This window comes from Narcine bancroftii, chromosome 7 (assembly GCF_036971445.1).
Source record: "Narcine bancroftii isolate sNarBan1 chromosome 7, sNarBan1.hap1, whole genome shotgun sequence".
Classification (NCBI taxonomy): domain Eukaryota; kingdom Metazoa; phylum Chordata; class Chondrichthyes; order Torpediniformes; family Narcinidae; genus Narcine; species Narcine bancroftii.
In genome coordinates, this window is record NC_091475.1 from 196,847,731 (window position 1) to 196,865,946 (window position 18,216).

The following is an 18,216-nucleotide window of genomic DNA, read 5'->3' on the forward strand; positions in this document are numbered from 1 at the left end:
TCCAACTCACATAGAAGCATAGAAGCATAGAACATTACAACACAGTATTCATACGCTTGCGTTAAGACAGTCGTGTCAGGTAAAATGTGACAACTATCCAACTCAGATGAGCAAAGACTATGAATTAAATGCGCCAATGCCATCGTGCAAAAAGGAAGAAACCTCATCTATAATGGTTAATATAAAAAGTTTTGAAAATGAGTCTGGAGGTAATTAAATTTACCAGAATACCTGTAAGATGAAGAAGCCCAAGTAGCACTTCCATCATTTTTATAAATTAATGAATGTTATTTAATGAATTAGCACTCAGCTTGTATGGCAATTGCTCATTATTAATTTAAATACTGAGGCATTGAAAATGTGCTCCTTCAGCCGTTTTGTCGTATCATTAATTAAATACTTTCTGTAATAGACTTGAACTTTAACTTCCATCAATGTACTTGCTCCCCCTCACTTCTCCCACTTCTATTAAACCCACCAAGGTTATAATATAAATGAGGAAAATCTGTCCACTGGGTTTTGCAAAGCATGCTGAAGCCAATTGGTTTTGTCAAATGCTCTGTAAATTTTTTTCTTGCTCATGGTTTTACAGCACTGATACATACTCTAAAATATTCCACCGATCTTGCCATGGTGAAAGTGAAATAATGAACACCGTCGATTTGTGAGCCATCGTGCAAATGAACATAAATTAAGGAGGTGGTTGCACTGTCGAGGTAGCAGAAGGTGTTGCTTGGGATGGACCTTTACAGCATTGAGCTCAATAGGCCCGTCTTGTATTTCCTTTGAACCAAGGAGACTGATGAAGGTGCACAAAGTTGTGAGGAGCGTAGATAGGGCAGGTAGTGTGACACTTTTCCCCCAAAAATCAGAGAGCATGAGATAGAAGGGGAGCTGAGGAGGAATGTTTTCCCCAAATGGATGTTTGGAAACTGGAGCGCATTGGCTGAGGGGTCGTGGCTCTCCCAATATTGAAGAGGGATCTAGATGACCATTAAAGTCATCAAGGCATTGAAAGGCAAGGTCCAAGTGCTGGGTAATGAGATTAGTTAAGACAAGGTTGGATAGATTTTTGCAAAAGTAGGGGAAATTAAGGGATATGGTGTCTTGGGTAAACTTGTAAATCTCACTTTGTTCGTTTTAGATTGGTCACAGTGTTCAAGCTACCAAAAGAAAATAGACACACACCGAGAGCAGTTCAGTTTATACAAGTCTTTATTACTAAATCTAAAGCTGAATTCACACTACAATTATACTTATCAATGCCTGGACTGGTCCCAACTGCCGAAGCGAGGCAACGACTGCACACTTGTAGTAGGTTGTCGGGGCGCCGGTAGCAGCTTCTCTACTACCTTCCTCGACCGGGACGTTAGCTGGACTCTTGAAGTTCTTCTTCTTGCTGAGAGATGTTGCCACCTCTTGGAGAGTCTCAAACTTCAGCAGTGGGACCATGGCTTATATTACCCAAAAGTTGTTTACTTCAGATCTTATCTCTTTGAACAAATGATTTAATTATCTTCAAGGTCTCCTGACAGTCTGCGACCAACAAAAGACAACTGCATCTCTGGGCCTCATGGTGGAAGTTGGATAATGTCTACTGATTCATATGCATCCCTGGGCCCCATAGTGTAAATTATATTATGTCTTCTGATTCAACTGCATCCCTTCTTGCATAAGCTGGTCTAAATCCTCCATTACAATGGGGAAAAGGCAGGTAGGTGGAGATGAGCTGATCCTCAGATCAACCATGAAGGACAGTGCAGACTCGATGGGCCAGATGGCCTACTCCTGCTCCTATTTCTTATATTTTTCTGTATAAATGTATGGACATGTTGGTCCAAAGACCATATTTCTGTTCTGTGTGACTCATATCTCTATGGTTCTTTGATGAAACCTCACCTATTTATATACCCAAAAAATTCATCCAATCTGTTATCAGAAAAAAACACTTTTACTGAAATTTTTATAATGTCAATTATCTTGCAGTTGTCAGTTTGATTTTCAGCTCCAAACAATAACAATAACAATAAAATCTGTCTGAGGGAGGACAAATGTATCTGCCAGATACTGTAAACTGTCATCTCATATCATTAGCCAATACAGAAAAGTTATTTTACTTATTGTCTTTTTCGATATCTGTGAAACTGACTAGATTTAGAAATTAGTTCAATCCTTTGCCTTTTCTGAACAAAAGATACATTTCATTTTTTTTTCCCCTTTACTTTCTTTCAACGCACAAAATCTTGAGATGAATTCTTGATTAAGTCTCATAAATCAGAACTCAGCACCACTAACTGATAGTACTCTGATCTGTCAAATTTCATCCTTTGCTCTGCCACCTGTTCTGAAATCTACGCTCTCACTGAACTAAATTCTCTCCCGTTTCAGGATACTATGGTTTATCCAGCTATAAATCTCTGCACTTCCCTCAACCTCAAAAAAATCTTCCGTGTATCTCGTAACCACTCACATTGCCCATCTACTCGGTTAAATTTTGTCACTATTCGGGCAATGTCAAACCGCATATACATCCGTGGACCCATAATTATTCAGTTACCGTGAGCAAGTCCGCAGTAATTTGGAAAAACAGATCGCTAGCTATAGGAAATTGTATTCTGTATACCCATACTGATTCCACTGCCCCGTTCTTTCCCTACAGCCCCGTGTCGGACCCTACTTACAAATAAAAAGTTTACAGCTTTGCTATGGTGTTCACTCCATGTCTACATCATAATATCCAATTTCACAGAACATTAAGCGGCAAATACAGTGTATTTTTCTTTCCATTAATATACCCACTACATAAACAGATATTTTCATCTTCCACTGCATCAATTTCATCCCATGGCCGGAGAAAAGGCATGGAAACTGGCCATTTAGCCCACAGAGCACGAATCAACCACACGTTTTACCAATCCTCCTTTAATCCAAATTTTTATTCTGACATCTCTATTAACCCACTGACTACAGATCCGCCTACCATCTACACATTAGAGGCAATTGACGGCAACCAATTAGCCAAACAACCCAGCTCACTTTAGGATGTAGGAGGAAACCAGAGCACGCATGGTTGCAGGAAGAATGGGCCAGTTCCTTGTAGACAGCACCTGAGGTCAGGTTGGAACACAGGTCTCAGGTGCTGCAGGACAGCAGCTCTTTCAGCTATTCCACTGCGCCACCCGCTCTCATAACTCTGCAGATTTCTTATCCTGAGCAATAGCAATTGGATTATCTCAAAATTTGTAATATTTTACATTTGGCTATTTTTATTCTCAATAACTGAAGTTTCTAAAAGCGGGAAAGAGGCCGTAAGTTAAAAAGTATAAAGCAATCACCAGAAATTTATTAAAATTTCAAGCTAATTATCTTTTGCATATTTTACTGTAAATGTTCTCACAGTCCTCCACTTTTTCAAAACCAGAATACTAATGATAACTTTACTTGGTGCCATGCTTCTTGAACCAGAATTTGTGTTGTGCAAATTGACCCCATACAGTCATATACATCAGAACAATTTACAGATGCAATGAAAGTGGCTTGCCTCAGCTTCCCAGGGACATAAAACATACAAAGAAGGATTAGTTATTATTAACTATAATGGAACTATAATTAACTGGGAGATAACAAATCTAAAAGGGAAAATAAAATAACTAATAAATATTCACATTTGACTGATAGTACAAAAAAATGTGCTATCAGTTGTGCAGACAGATATTTGGTGGCTCTGGAGTACTGTGAGATAAAGAGGGTGATCCAAGAAATATGATACGGGGTTGGGGATACAGGGAGGAGGATTCAGGGAATTTGAAGTTCTTGACCCTCTCGGCGACTGACCCTTGATGAACAGGAAAAATCTGGTATTATGACAAAATACAAGAATTGTTCAGAAACTACAAAAAGATCTTGATTATGAAGTAATTATTTATTGAGGGACACTGATGATGAAGCAGAAGCCGACTCATCAGATACAGACTGAGACCCGTATGATGAGACTCTGGATGGGATGTCTTTGCCCTCAGACAATGATATTGATGGTGATTTTGAACGATTTTAAATACGTTTTTTTTAAGTAAAAATTATTTCTGATATACCAGTAGCTTGAAAATTTGTTGTAGGTTGAGTTATTTTTTGACGTTTCAAAGATGATCTTATAGCACCAATCTATGTTTAACAGTTTTTGAGTTGATTTTAATGTCTCTCATTTTGTATCTGGTGTAAATCCCTGATTTTTGAGTGTTTTTTGAAGGGTTCAAGACTCGACTTATATGTCGAAATATACAGGATGTCCCTTCATTTGAGAATCTCCCACTGGTAGTAACATGCTAACATCCACCTTGTCACATGCCCCTTCCTAAGGATCTTACATGCTGGTTTGGTAATTTTTCTTTAAATGACAGAGAATATATTTCAAAGGTGCATTATTTTACTTTGAAAGCCATGCGTGTAGGAGAAGTGAGCAGGGGAGAGAAAGAAGTGCACATATTTGTTGATGTTTTTGTTATATAACCTCGAAAAATTATATTAAACTGAGAGAGAGTGACAGGCAACAGTGGAAGTGATACCCACAGACTGAACAGCTTCAAAGAGGGTGGATATATGAGAAGGAAAAATTGACACATAAATTATGATAGAAAATGAGCTGGGAAGGCTGGTAATATTTTCATTTAATCTTTCTTGATTTAATTTTTCGGCAAGCAGCAAGCTTTATCTTTTGTCTGGTGTTTTGAAAGGCCAATATTAATCATCCCCTGCAAGACAGAAGTTTGAATTTGAAATAGTTGTGAAATGAGGGTGAGAGAAAGAGAGAGAAAAAGGAAGAGAGAGAGATGTTTTAATATTGTTTCTTTTCCCACAAACCGAGGAATTGAGGGTAATGGAGAAATGGTAGAGCTGAGGTCAGCAGAGATAAGCTGGGAATATATTAAAAAGCAGGACAGTCATAAGGGGCCTGGTAACCTACTCCTGCTTCTATGTTTTTTTTTTCATTTGAATATTTTATTTAAAATCAACAGATATATAACAAATAAAATAAACATATATCACATTATTAGAGTAATTCATTAAATACATGATTTTTGTACAAAGAAAAAAACTACAAAAGAACCCCATCTAAACGCTCACTAACCCCTCCCCAATCCCTTCTACCATCCCCTCCTCCAATCCCTTCTACCATCCCCTCCCCCAATCCCTTCTACCATCCCCTCCCCCAATCCCTTCTACCATCCCCTCCCCCAATCCCTTCTACCATCCCCTCCCTCAATCCCTTCTACCATCCCCTCCCCCAATCCCTTCTAACATCCCCTCCCCAATCCCTTCTACTATCCCCTCCCCCAATCCCTTCTACCATCCCCTCCCCCAATCCCTTCTACCATCCCCTCCCCCAATCCCTTCTACCATTCCCCCCCACTAAAAACTATACTAAACTACAAAAACAATGAACTTACTAAAATACACAATGAATATGATTATATACTGAATTGGATTGGTTTATGAAACGCTCAAAGATCCCAAAACATTTCACAAAAGAACATTATATATTAAGGGAAGACTTCTCTAGTCCAGAGGATTCAAAGGAATTATTTGTGTTCAAACGTAATTTTCGAGCATACGGGCTCCAAATCTATAAAAATATAGAATATTTACCTCTTGAATTATAAGTAATTTTTTTCTAATGGAATTCAACTTTGAATCTCTGTTTGCCATCTTCCTAGTGTTAAAGAAACATCCGATTTCCAAGTGACAGTAATACATTTCCTTGCTATCACCAGAGCTAGTTTAACAAATTTCAACTGAAAATCTGATAAATGTAATTTGGAAGTTATATTTTCAAAATTTCCAATAAAAATAACCCAGCATTCAATGGACAGAGATGCTCCATTATTGAAACGTTTGATTAATATTTGGAATAAGGTTAAGTTAGAAGATGATGGAAGTCTTTAGTCACCAAAAATGCCATGAATTAATCCTCATAATTTTTACAAAAGATCACCCTTTTTTAAATATCTGGTATACTAAAGCAATTTCTAAAATTGGAGATTGTTATGAGAGTGGAAGATTGATGTCATTTGATCAGTTAATAATTAAATATGATATTCTTTGTTGTTATTTTTGATTGAGAGCCTATCTGAGAGAGAAATTCGGACCAGATATAATATTAAAAGGTTGTACAGATTTAGAACAACTGATTGTTGATGTAACAGTTAAGAAGTTTACCTCAATGGCAGATATGAAATTACGAGACAAAACACCTAAATTAGGTTTATTTAAGTCAAGGAAAAGATGGGAACAAGATTTAAATATATCGATAGATCAAAAAAATTGGCAAAATTTATGTCTAATACAATTAATGTAAGATATAGATCACTTCAATATAATTTTTTTATATCAGTTACATATTTACACCTCAGAAACTGAATAAATGGAAATCGGACACATCAGATCAATGTTTTAGATGAGGTGAAGATATTGGAACTTTTCTGTATTCTACGTGGTCTTGTTCAAAAGTCAAACTTTTTTGGATCTCTATTAGTACATTTTTGCATCAGGTTACAGGTGTTGTTTTTCCGTTGACTCCTGCTCCTGTGTTTAATCCGGACAAGTGTGAGGCGTTGGATTTGGGAAGTCAAATGTAAAGGGAATATGGACAATTTATGACAGGGCTCTTTAAAGCATGGATGTTCAATAAGATCTGGGGGTCCAGGTCCATTGTTCATTGAAAGTGGCCGCACAAGTAGAAATGGTTGTAAGGAAGGTGTATAGTATGTTTGCTTTCATTGGCTAGGGCATTGAGCATTATTTTTAAGAGCATAGGAGTAAGGAAGTCATGCTGCAATTAGATAAAATTTTTGTTAGGCCATGCGGTAAACCACTGTATGTATGTGTGGTGCACTGTTAGCCAGAATCAGACACACACAAAGATAAAGACTGTACAACAGGCTTTAATCCACAAAGACTTCCACAGAGCCAGGCTGGCTGTGGCTGCAGCAACTTTGAGTGAGGCCTCGGGAGGCCAGCGCAGGCTTATATCCCGGAGGGTGATTGACACCCGACCGGGTGGGGCTTGATCCATTCAGGACGACTGATTGACAGCCGGCCAGGTGTTGTCCTGTCCCCTTACACTCCTGCAGGTACAGTGCTTGCCCCCTGCAGTAGGCCGGCGGTGTACCACCACAGTATGTTGAGCTGTCTGGACACCCCCCCTTGGCTAACTGTACCTGTGACTTCTCCCACAGTCTCCTGAATAAAGGCGACTGTTCCACAGCTCCCTCTGCAGTTCAGGACAGTCGACCAGCAAGACATGCCTCCATTCTATTGCTGATCAGTTTTGCATAACTTTGTGACTTTTGGAGTTATTGATGGTGCATCAGATTGCACTTGAAATATTGTATGTATTTCTGATCACCACATTGAAAGAAGGATTTGTAGGCTTAAGAAAGGGTACAGAGAAAGGTTTACAAGGGCTCGTGGTTTAGAACGTGTGTGTTAGGGAGAAATTGGACAAACGAGTTTTTTTTTCTGGAGCTTCATAAAATCATTGATAGGGTACACATTCAAAATCTTTTCCCTAGTGTTACAAATTGGAGGACACGAGTTTAAGGAGAGGGGAAGAAAGTTTAAGGCAGATGTGAAGGGCACATATTTTGCTCAGTGAGTGGTGGCTGCCATGAGTCGTGGTGGAGGTATAAGAATTTAAGAGGCTTCCAGATAGACACATGAATATGAAGAGGATGATGGAATATCTATCAGGTGCAAGCAGCAGATTTGGGGCATCATGTTTGGGGCTGAAGGGCCTTTTCCTGTGCTGCACTGGTCTATGTTCTTGTGCACAGCAACAACAATGTTCACAACTATAAAAACAGAAAATGCGTGGAAAAAATTCAATATTTCAGGTGATAGGCCCCTCATCAAACCAGATAAAGAAAAGAGGTGAGGTAGAAGTTGCAATTCAAAGATTGGGTGAGGTCAGGGTTACTGTGGTCAAAAGCTGTTGATGAAGCCATCTGGCTGAGAGAGTAACAGAGTGGTTGGAGAGAAAGAATAAACAAACAGGTCAAACCTAGAAGAAATGCTTAATGGGTTAGGTAGTGTCATCTGAGATCAAATCACAGGTAGTATTACAGTATGATAACCTAGATCAGAAGAGGGCAGTTCTGATACAGAGAAAGGGAATTGCTGAAAAGTCGTGCATGAGTTTGAAAACACAACCCCAGATTCAAGGACAGTTTCTTTCCTCAGACTTGATTAAAGATTCTGGGGCTGAAACGTTGACCATTCTTTTTCTCCCACTGATGCTACTCAATCTGTTTGAGTTCCTCCTCTGGATCTGCTGATCCAGATTTCAACATCTGCCTCTCCTGTGTGTCTTTAGTTTTCTTCTAAATCAGACTCCTGGATGTGCCTCCTATTACGATGACTTGCACTGTTAACTGCACTTTCCTCTTTTGGTTTTACTGTATACTCGATTTTATTCTTGCACTATCTGCTGTACAATGTCGGGCTTGGCTTACCCAGAGAGCACACAAAGACAGTATTTTCACTGTATCTCAGTTCACAGGACATTTCAATTGATAAAGTCCAGAAAGCTATAATGTGTCTATAAGGGACCTGAAGCTCTGTTCCTCAAAACTGCATTGGGCCCCGTTAGAACTGACAAGGTGGCTGGGGACAGATGAGTCAGGGAGGAGTCAGGCAAGCGACTGGAAACTCAGGAACACTCTTGCAGACTGAACACTGCCGATTTCCCCAAGCAGTCACCCAAAGTCCAATTGGTTTCTCCAGTGTAGAGGAGACTACATTGTGAGCAGTGAATGCAGTGCACTAGATTCTAAGAAGTGCAAATGAATCACTGCTTCACCGGACAAGATTATTTGGATCCCTTGATGATGCGAATGGAATAGTTTAAAGAACAGATGGCAGGTGCTTGCATGGAAAATTATAATTATTGAGTATACCGCATATGCCGACCAAAATGTCCCACTCACAGTAGTCCTACCTGCCTGCGTTTGGCCCATATCCCTCTAAAACTACCCTAATCCTTGCATCTATTTTGTTTCTTCAACATTACAATAGTACTTGCATCAACCACCTCCTCCAGCAGTCCATTCCATTCACCCACCACCCTCAGTGTAAAAACCTCTCAGGTTCTTATTAAATGTTCCCTCCCTACCCGCCCCCCTCCCCCCCTCCATGTCCCCTACTCTGAGCCTCTCTGCCCATACTATTCCTCCTGGAGTGAAAAAAGGAATAGAATAATGGATGAGGGAATCACAAAGCAACAGGCTCTGGATTGCTGAGAAGGGGAAGGAGAGGTGGGGAGATGTTTGGTGGCAAAATTATGCTGATGGTGGGAGAAATTGCGAAAGATACATTTTGATGAAACAGGTTTTATTAAAAATAGACATGCTTCAGATAATATTATTTAATTGATTAATTTAGTCAATGCATATCGATAGCAGCCCCACCAAGTGGTTGCGTTTGATGCAGAAAAAGCTTTTGATAGGGTCGAAAGGGATTTTTTATTTAAATTACTGGAGAAGTTTAAATTTGGGCCTTTTTTTATTGGTTGGGTTAAAGCTTTATATATGATCCCGACTGCTAGGACGGAGACAAATGGTCAAGTTTCATCATTGTTTAAATTGACACGTTCAATTCGACAAGGTTGTCCATTGTCACCAGCCCTGTTAGCATTGGCTTTTGAACAGTTAGCTCAAACAATAAGGCAGAATGAACAAATAAGAGGGATGAGAGTTATGGATGAAGAGTATAAGATTAATTTGTTTGCAGATGATGTTTTGATATATTTAACAAACCCAGAACAATCATTTCCACATTTACGGGAATGTTTATTACATTATGGATCATTATCTGGATATAAAGTTAATTGGAATAAAAGTGAAATTTTACCAGTTGGAGAAGGAGATTATTCAGAGTATAAAAATATTATAAAATTGAAATGGTCTGATAAAATTAAACATTTAGTAAAAATTGTAAATACTGAGTAAACGCACGCAGGCCGATTCCAAGGCGCACCACTCCATAACTGTGGACAGCGGTCGTAGATCTCCAGAAATGGTTCGACCTAAAAGGGGAGGCAGGTCTTTTCAGCCCGGTTAAGCAACCTGCATAGGAGAAGGTCACTCCGATATAAAACCTACGACCCAAGGACCTCGCTGCCACGTCCAAGCTTGCTTGGCCACGGCACATGAACCATGGGTGTAAAGGGTGGGGCCAGTACTGCGCACACTGCAGTCCACCTAAAAGCTCCTTTGCACAGGCCCGAGGACAGGTCCACATCCTCCCCCTCAAAAGATCCACACAAACTCAAGCTAGCATGCTGGAACATCAGAACCATGCTAGACAAGGCTGACAGCCACCAACCTGAATGTCGGTCTGCCCTCATCGCACATGAACTCCTCAGACTCGACATCGACATAGCCGCTCTCAGCAAAGTCCGCCTTGCAGATTTAGGCAGCCTCCAAGAACACGGCACTGGCTACACACTCTACTGGTCTGGCAAGCCTCAGGCTGAATGACACCTATCTGGTGTTGGCTTCATGGTCAAGAACTCCATTGCCTCCAAACTCAAAACCTCCCAACAGGCCACTCTGACCGGATCATGTCCATGCGACTCCCCTTCAAAACAAGCGTCGCATCACCCTCATCAGTGTCTATGCTCCAACCCTTCAGGCGGAACCAGCAGAAAAGGACAAGTTCTACACTGATCTGCGTAACCTCATCCAACGCACCCCTACAGCTGACAAGGTTGTCATCCTTGGCGACTTCAACGCTCACATCGGCAAAGACTCAGAAACCTGGTGAGGAATCCTTGGCAAGCATGGTGTCGGCAAGTGCAATGACAACGGGTGCCTCGTGTTGGAACTCTGCGCAGAACAGTGGCTTGTCATTACTAACACCCTTTTCCAGTAGAGAGACAGCCTGAAGACTACCTGGATGCATCCCCGATCCAAACATTGGTACCTCCAGGACTACATTCTGGTGCGAGGAAGAGACAAACAAGATGTGCTCCACACCAGGGTCATGCCCAGCACGGAATGCCATACTGACCACCGGCTTGTTCGCTGCAAGCTCAACCTTCACTTCAAGCCAAAGTTCAAGAACAGTGGAGCCCCCAGAAAAAGGTTCAATGTTGGAAACTTGCAGTCAGACGTAGTGAGAGGAATCTTCCAGGCAAACCTCCAAGCAAAGCTCGAGGATGCAAACAGCCTCACGGACACATCTCCTGAAACCCTCTGGGAGCTGAAAACAGCCATACTGCAATCCACTGAAGAGGTACTGGGCTTCTCCTCCAGGAAAAACAAGGACTGGTTTGACGAAAACAACCAGGAAATCCAGGAGCTGCTGGCAAAGAAATGATCTGCCCAAAAGGCTCATCTTGCAAAGCCTTCCTGGCCAGAGAAAAAAACAAGCCTTCTGTCTCCCATGCAGCCATCTTCAGCGCAAATTCCAGGAGATCCAAAATGAGTGGTGGACTAGCCTCGCCAAACGAACCCAGCTCAGCGCCGACATTGGCGACTTCAGGGGTTTTTATGAGACACTAAAGGCGGTGTACGGCCCCTCACCCCAAGTCCAAAACCCTCTGCACAGCTCAGATGGCGACGTCCTCCTCAGCGACAAGATCTCCTTCCTCAACCGATGGTCAGAACACTTCCAGTCCCTTTTCAGTGCCAACCGCTCAGTCCAAGAATCCGCCCTGCTCCAGCTCCCTCAACAACCCTTGAGTCCAGAACTGGATGAGGTCCTTACCTGGGAAGAGACATACAAGGCAATTGAACAACTGAAAAATGGCAAAGCAGGAGGTATGGATGGAATCCCCCCAGAGGTCTGGAAGGCTGGTGGCAAAGCTCTGCATGTCAAACTGCACGAGTTTTTCATGCTCTGCTGGGACCAAGGAAAGCTCCCTCAGGACCTTCGTGATGCCATCGTCATCACAATGTACAATGTACAAAAACAAAGGCGAGAAATCAGACTGCTCAAACTACAGGGGAATCACGCTGCTCTCCATTGCAGGCAAAATCTTCACTAGGATTCTCCTTAATAGACTAATACCTAGTGTCGCCGAAAATGTTCCCCCAGAATCACAGTGTGGCTTTTGCGCAAACAGAGGAACTACTGACATGGTCTTTGCCCTCAGACAGCTCCAAGAAAAGTGCAGAGAACAAAACAAAGGACTCTACATCACCTTTGATGACCTCACCAAAGCCTTTGACACCATGAGCAGGAAAGGGCTTTGGCAAATACTAGAGTGCCTCGGATGCCCCCCAAAGTTCTCAACATGGTTATCCAACTGCACAAAAACCAACAATGTCGGGTCAGATACAGCAATGAGCTCTCCGAACCCTTCTCCTTTGACAACGGCGGAAAGCAAGGCTGCATCCTCGCACCAACCCTCTTTACTATCTTCTTCAGCATGATGCTGAAACATGCCATGAAAGACCTCAACAATGAAGACACTGTTTATATCCGGTACCGCACGGATGGCAGTCTCTTCAATCTGAGGTGCCTGCAAGCTCACACCAAGACACAAGAGCAACTTGTCCGTGAACTACTCTTTGCAGACGATGCCGCTTTAGTTGCCCATTCAGAGCCAGCTCTCCAGCACATCACATCCTATTTTGCGGAAACTGCCAAAATGTTTGGCCTGGAAGTCAGCCTGAAGAAAACTGAGGTCCTCCATCAGCCAGCTCCCCACCATGACTACCAGCCACCCCCCACATCTCCATCGGGCACACAAAACTCAAAACCTACCTCGGCTGCACCATTTCATCTGATGCAAGGATCGACAAAGAGATAGACAACAGACTTGCCAAGGCAAATAGCGCCTTTGGAAGACTACACAAAAGAGTCTGGAAAAACAACCACCTGAAGAAACACACAAAGATCAGCATGTACAGAGCCGTTGTCATACCCATGATCTTGTTCAGCTCCGAATCATGGGTCCACTACCGGGATCACCTACGGCTCCTAGAACGCTTCCATCAGCGCTGTCTCCGCTCCATCCTCAACATTCATTGGAATGACTTCATCACCAACATTGAAGTACTCAAGCTGGCAGAGTCCGCAAGCATCGAATCCATGCTGCTGAAGACCCAACTGCGCTGGATGGGTCACGTCTCCAGAATGGAGGACCATCGCCTTCCCAAGATCGTGTTATATGGCGAGCTCTCCACTGGCCACTGAGACAGAGGTGCACCAAAGAAGAGGTACAAGGACTGCTTAAAGAAATATCTTGGTGCCTGCCACATTGACCACCGCCAGTGGGCTGATATCGCCTCCAACCGTGCATCTTGGCGCCTCACAGTTTGGCGGGCAGCAACCTCCTTTGAAGAAGACCACAAAGCCCACCTCACTGACAAAAGACAAAGGAGGAAAAACCCAACACCCAACCCTCAACCAACCAATTTTCCCTTGCAACTGCTGCAACCGTGCCTGCCTGTCCCACATCGGACTTGTCAGTCACCAACGAGCCTGCAGCAGACGTGGATATACCCCTCCATAAATCTTCATCCATGAAGCCAAGCCAAAGAAGAAAGATTTAAAAAGATTAAAGCAGATCTAATTAAGTTGAAAGATCTTCTGTTAACTTTAATTGGTCGAGTTAATTGTATTAAGATGAATATTTTTCCTCATATTCAATATTTATTTCAATCAATACCATGTTCTCTTTTAAAGAGTTTCTTTCAGGATTTAAATAAAGTTATGAGAGAATTTTTATGGAAAGGTGAACTACCACGGGTAGCATTAAATAAACTCACTTGGAATTATGTGTTAGGTGGGCTTTAATTACCTCATTTTCAGAATTATTATGAAGCAGCCCAGTTGAAATTTATAAGTAGATTGATGGATTTGGACCAGCCTGCAAGTTGGACTAAAGTTGATTTGGCCTGTATTCCTGAAGTTGAGGTGTATCAATTTATATTTCGATGTAATGTAAATTTGTTGATGAAATATAATATGCTGATATTAAAACATTTATTAAAATTATGGATTAAAAATATAAGATTTTAGAATCAAAAGGTAAATTGTCAATTTTATCTCCATTATATAATAATCAGCTTATTTCTTTTTCAATGTTTAATAGTCATTTAAAGAGTTGGGATTTTAAGGGTATAAAAACATTACAGGATTGTTTTGTATAAGGTCAGTTTCTTTCTTTTACTCAATTGAAAGAACATTTTGATATTGCTGAAAATTCTTTATTTGTTTATTATCAACTTCGATCTTTGGTGAAAAATATGTATGGTAGAGAGATGATTTTACCTGTATTGACAAAATTCGAGTCTTTGATTTCTTCTATACCAAAAAGCGGTTATATTTCTGTTATGTATCAAGTATTACAAGACAATGTGGATAAGTCAGAATTGGAGAAATCTAAGCTTAAATGGGAAAATAATTTAGCTTTTGTTTTTCCTGAAGACTACTGGGCAGATACGTGTCATGAAAGTGTTAATAAATTGACGAATGCACAGTATGGAAAGGTTAATTATAATTTTTTACATCAATTGTATTTCACATCAGAGAAATTGAAAAAAATATGGTTTTAGTAATTTGGATTTTTGTTTTAGATGTGGTGTATGTACTGGAACTTTTTTACATGCTGTCTGGTCTTGTATGTATGTACAACCATTCTGGGATGAAATTAAGTTAATTTTGGAAAAATTATATAATTTTAAGTTACCATTAGATCCACCTATTTTTTTAATGGGTTATATGATTCCTTTAAGGGGATTAGGGTTGGATAAATTTCAAATTGCAGTTTTATATTTAGCATTATCTGTAGCTCAAAAATGTGTAGCAAGTACATGGAAAGATAATATAGTGACTAATATAATGCGATGGCATAATGAATTGAAAGCTTGTATTGTCATGGAAAAAAATACGTATAATTTACATGACAATTATTCTTTTTTTGTTAATAAGTAGTTACCATATTTGGTATATATTCATTTAGATATATTTTGATTTATTATATACTTTTAGTTTCTGTTCATATATTTTTAGCTCTCCTTAAGAGAGATGGGGTGGGAAGGGGGTGGGGGTTTAATTTTGTTTTTAGTTGTCTTGTTTTTTTTAATGTATATTCATAAAATTTTCTTTATGGAATGTACTTTGTATTACTATTAATGATTCTTCAAATAAATAAAGTTTAAAAAAGAAGGATACTCCAGCTTCCCCCACATCCAAAGTTCCCCAAGATTGGTTGGCTAACTGGCCACTGTAAATTACAGTACAATACTCCAACATGTTGGAGAAACTCAGCAGGCCACGCAGCCTCCATTATTGGTTCTAAAAGGTGACCAATGTTTCAGGCTTTGGCCCTTTGTCAGGTGTAAATTATTCCTGAAAGACTTTGTAACTTTTCTCGTATTCCTGACTTGTGATGTGAAGGATTCAGAGATTTCACATTTGAGTAAGTTAATTTCACCTTGAATGCTAAAGGAAGCTTAATAATGATTTTTTTCCCCAAAAGAACAATGCATCATATTTCACTGCATTTCTGTTAATTATTTTTTAAATTTAGACATACAGCATTGTAACAGGCTCTTTTGGCTCACAAATCCACGCCGCTCAATTATACCCAATTGACCTACACCCCCCACCTTACATTTTTGAAGGGTGTGAGAAAACTGGAGCGCCTAGAGGAAACCCACACAGACCTGGAGAGAATGTACAAATTCATTACAGACAGCATGGGATTTGAACCCAAGTCCCTATTGCTGGCGCTGTAACCGCTTTGTGCTAACTGCTACACTGTGTGAAGGTACTGAGATTGTTCTAAAGTATATCACGGGAGCACGTTACAATAGTACAACAGGCAGACGAGGAAAAAAAATCAGATGCAAAAAACGTAGTCCAGGTGAAGAATTTCCGTGACTACTAGTGGGCAGGATAAACTAGACCTGGATTATTTACTGACTTGATCATGCAGATGTCCCAGGTGATGGCAATCAGAATGTGATTGAATTACTTTCCTTGTAAGGATGGGAAGAATCTATCCAAGGCTACTAATGAAAGCATGCAGACACACAACCAGACATAACACACATGAAGATGAATAATACATATGCAAGACAAGTATTACATTTATTGTCGTGCAGGCTACAGTGAAGAAATTCATAGCCACCATGTTGGATATCCTTAATGACTGTTTTATTCAAATCCCACGCGTGCCCCTTTAAGGGCAGCGTGAGCTTGGCCACCATGTGCATGGTGATGTCATAACAGCAGCTCAAGGCGCGTGCTGGGCTGTAAGCACGAGACAGGGAAAACCCCTGACGGCACCATCTTCTTATGGCTGCTCCGCCACACGGCAGTACAAGCGAGGCAAGTTCACCACGAGAGAGTGTGTCACCACACAACACTCCCCAGAACCGACTTATGCGTCCTGCTGGTTGGGTGGGCGGCCCTGGCATTTGGGCATGGCCGTTTGAACCAGCCATGATAGTCCAAGTGTGCTCCCTTTAGGTGGTCCATGGTGAACAGTTAATTTTTCCCCCCTATGTCCAAAGTAAATGTCTTGCTGGAACGCCGGAGGACCAAAAACGAATTCCACCGAGTCCAGCTCTTTTGGAAGATGGGTTGGTTGTGCGCCATGATGTGTGGGCGGTGGGGGGACTAGTGAGGAGAGCTTGCTACAGAGATCCACTAGCAGGTTCGTGTGCTCAGACGTAGAGTTGGATTCTGGGCCAAAGAACTCGCTGGGCGACGAGAGTGGTGCGCCGTATACCAGCTCTGCAGATGATGCCTGCAGGTCCTCCTTGGGTGCTGTTCTGATGCCAAGGAGGACCCAGGGCAGTTCATCCGCCCAACCGGGGCCTGTGAGGCAAGCCATTTGGGCTGATTTCAGGTGGCGATGAAATGTCTCCACCAAACCATTTTCTTGCGGGTGGTAGGCCGTGGTGTGGTGCAGTTTAACCCCCAGGAGGTTTGCCAGTTGATACCAGAGGGCGGAAGTGAACTGGGCGCCTCTGTCGCTGGTGATGTGCACCGGAACTCCGAACCTTGCTATCCAGTGGCTGACTTAATTCCTGGGGCACGTCACAGCGGAAGCCTCCTCGATGGGAATGGCTTCCGGCCATCTCGTGGTCCGGTCGACCACTGTGAGCAGGTAGTGTGCCTCCCTGGACAGGGGGCAGGGGGCCCACAATATCAACATGGATGAGTTGGAATCTCGTAACTGCTGGGTCAAACTGCTGAATTGGGGTCTGCGTATGCCGGTAGACCTTAGAGGCCTGACACTTGGTGCAGCTCCTCGCCATCTTGATCACCTCCTTCTTGATCCCATGCCATACGAACAGCTGCACCACAATATGCACCGATGTCTTCATCAAAGGGTGGGCTAGGTTGTGGACTAAGCTGAAAGCCCGTGACCTCCACTGTGGCGGGACTACCGGGTGCGGTAAACCTATGGAAACATCAAAGAGCACCGTGTCCAGGCTGTTTGGCAACTGAATGTCCTTAAGGTCGAGTCCCGAAATGGCAGCCCAGAGGGCTTCCGTCTGCGTCCTCCCTCTGTGCTTGAGCCAGTTGGGTCTAGTCTAGGCTGGGGGCATGGAGTTGATTGATAGTTGGGAGAGCGCATCTGCCACAACGTTGTCTCTACCTGGTCTGTGCCAGATGTTGGTGGTGAACTCCAACATGTAGGAGAGATGGCATTGCTGGTGGGTCAACCACAGACCCTTGGCCATCACGAGAGCCTGTGTGAGGGGCTTGTGGTCCGTGAACCCCATGAATGGCCTGCCTTCCAGAAAATACCGGAAGTGCCAAACGGCCAGGTACAACGCCAGGAGCTCCCTGTCGAATGCACTGTACTTGAGCTCTGGTGGGCAAATGTGATGATCACCGCCTTACCAATGACCTTGGGATGGACTGGGATCTGGTGATAGCCCAACACCAGGTCGACTTTTGAGAAGACCTGAGCAGTGTGGAGGTTGGCCGTAAAGTCCTGAATCTGGGGAATTGGGTATCTGTCCGGCGTGATCGCGTTGTTCAGGTGTCGATAATCCCCGCATGGTCTCCAGCCCCCAGAGGATTTGGGACCATGTGAGGAGGAGATGCCCAGGACTGTCCAAGCAGTGGCTGATACCCAACTCCTGCAGGCGAGAGAACTCCTCCTTGGCTAGCTGCAGCTTCTCGGGCAGAAATCATCGGGCCTTGGCATGCAGCGGGGGGCCTTGTGTGGAGATGTGGTAGTATACC

The 18,216-nt window shown here is 42.3% G+C and overlaps 1 protein-coding gene across 5 annotated transcripts in view; it reads left to right on the plus strand.

Annotated features, from left to right (window-relative positions):
* Positions 1-18,216, plus strand: part of LOC138739572 (gamma-aminobutyric acid receptor subunit gamma-3-like) — a 143,451-nt gene that overhangs the window by 45,808 nt on the left and 79,427 nt on the right. The window lies entirely within an intron of this gene.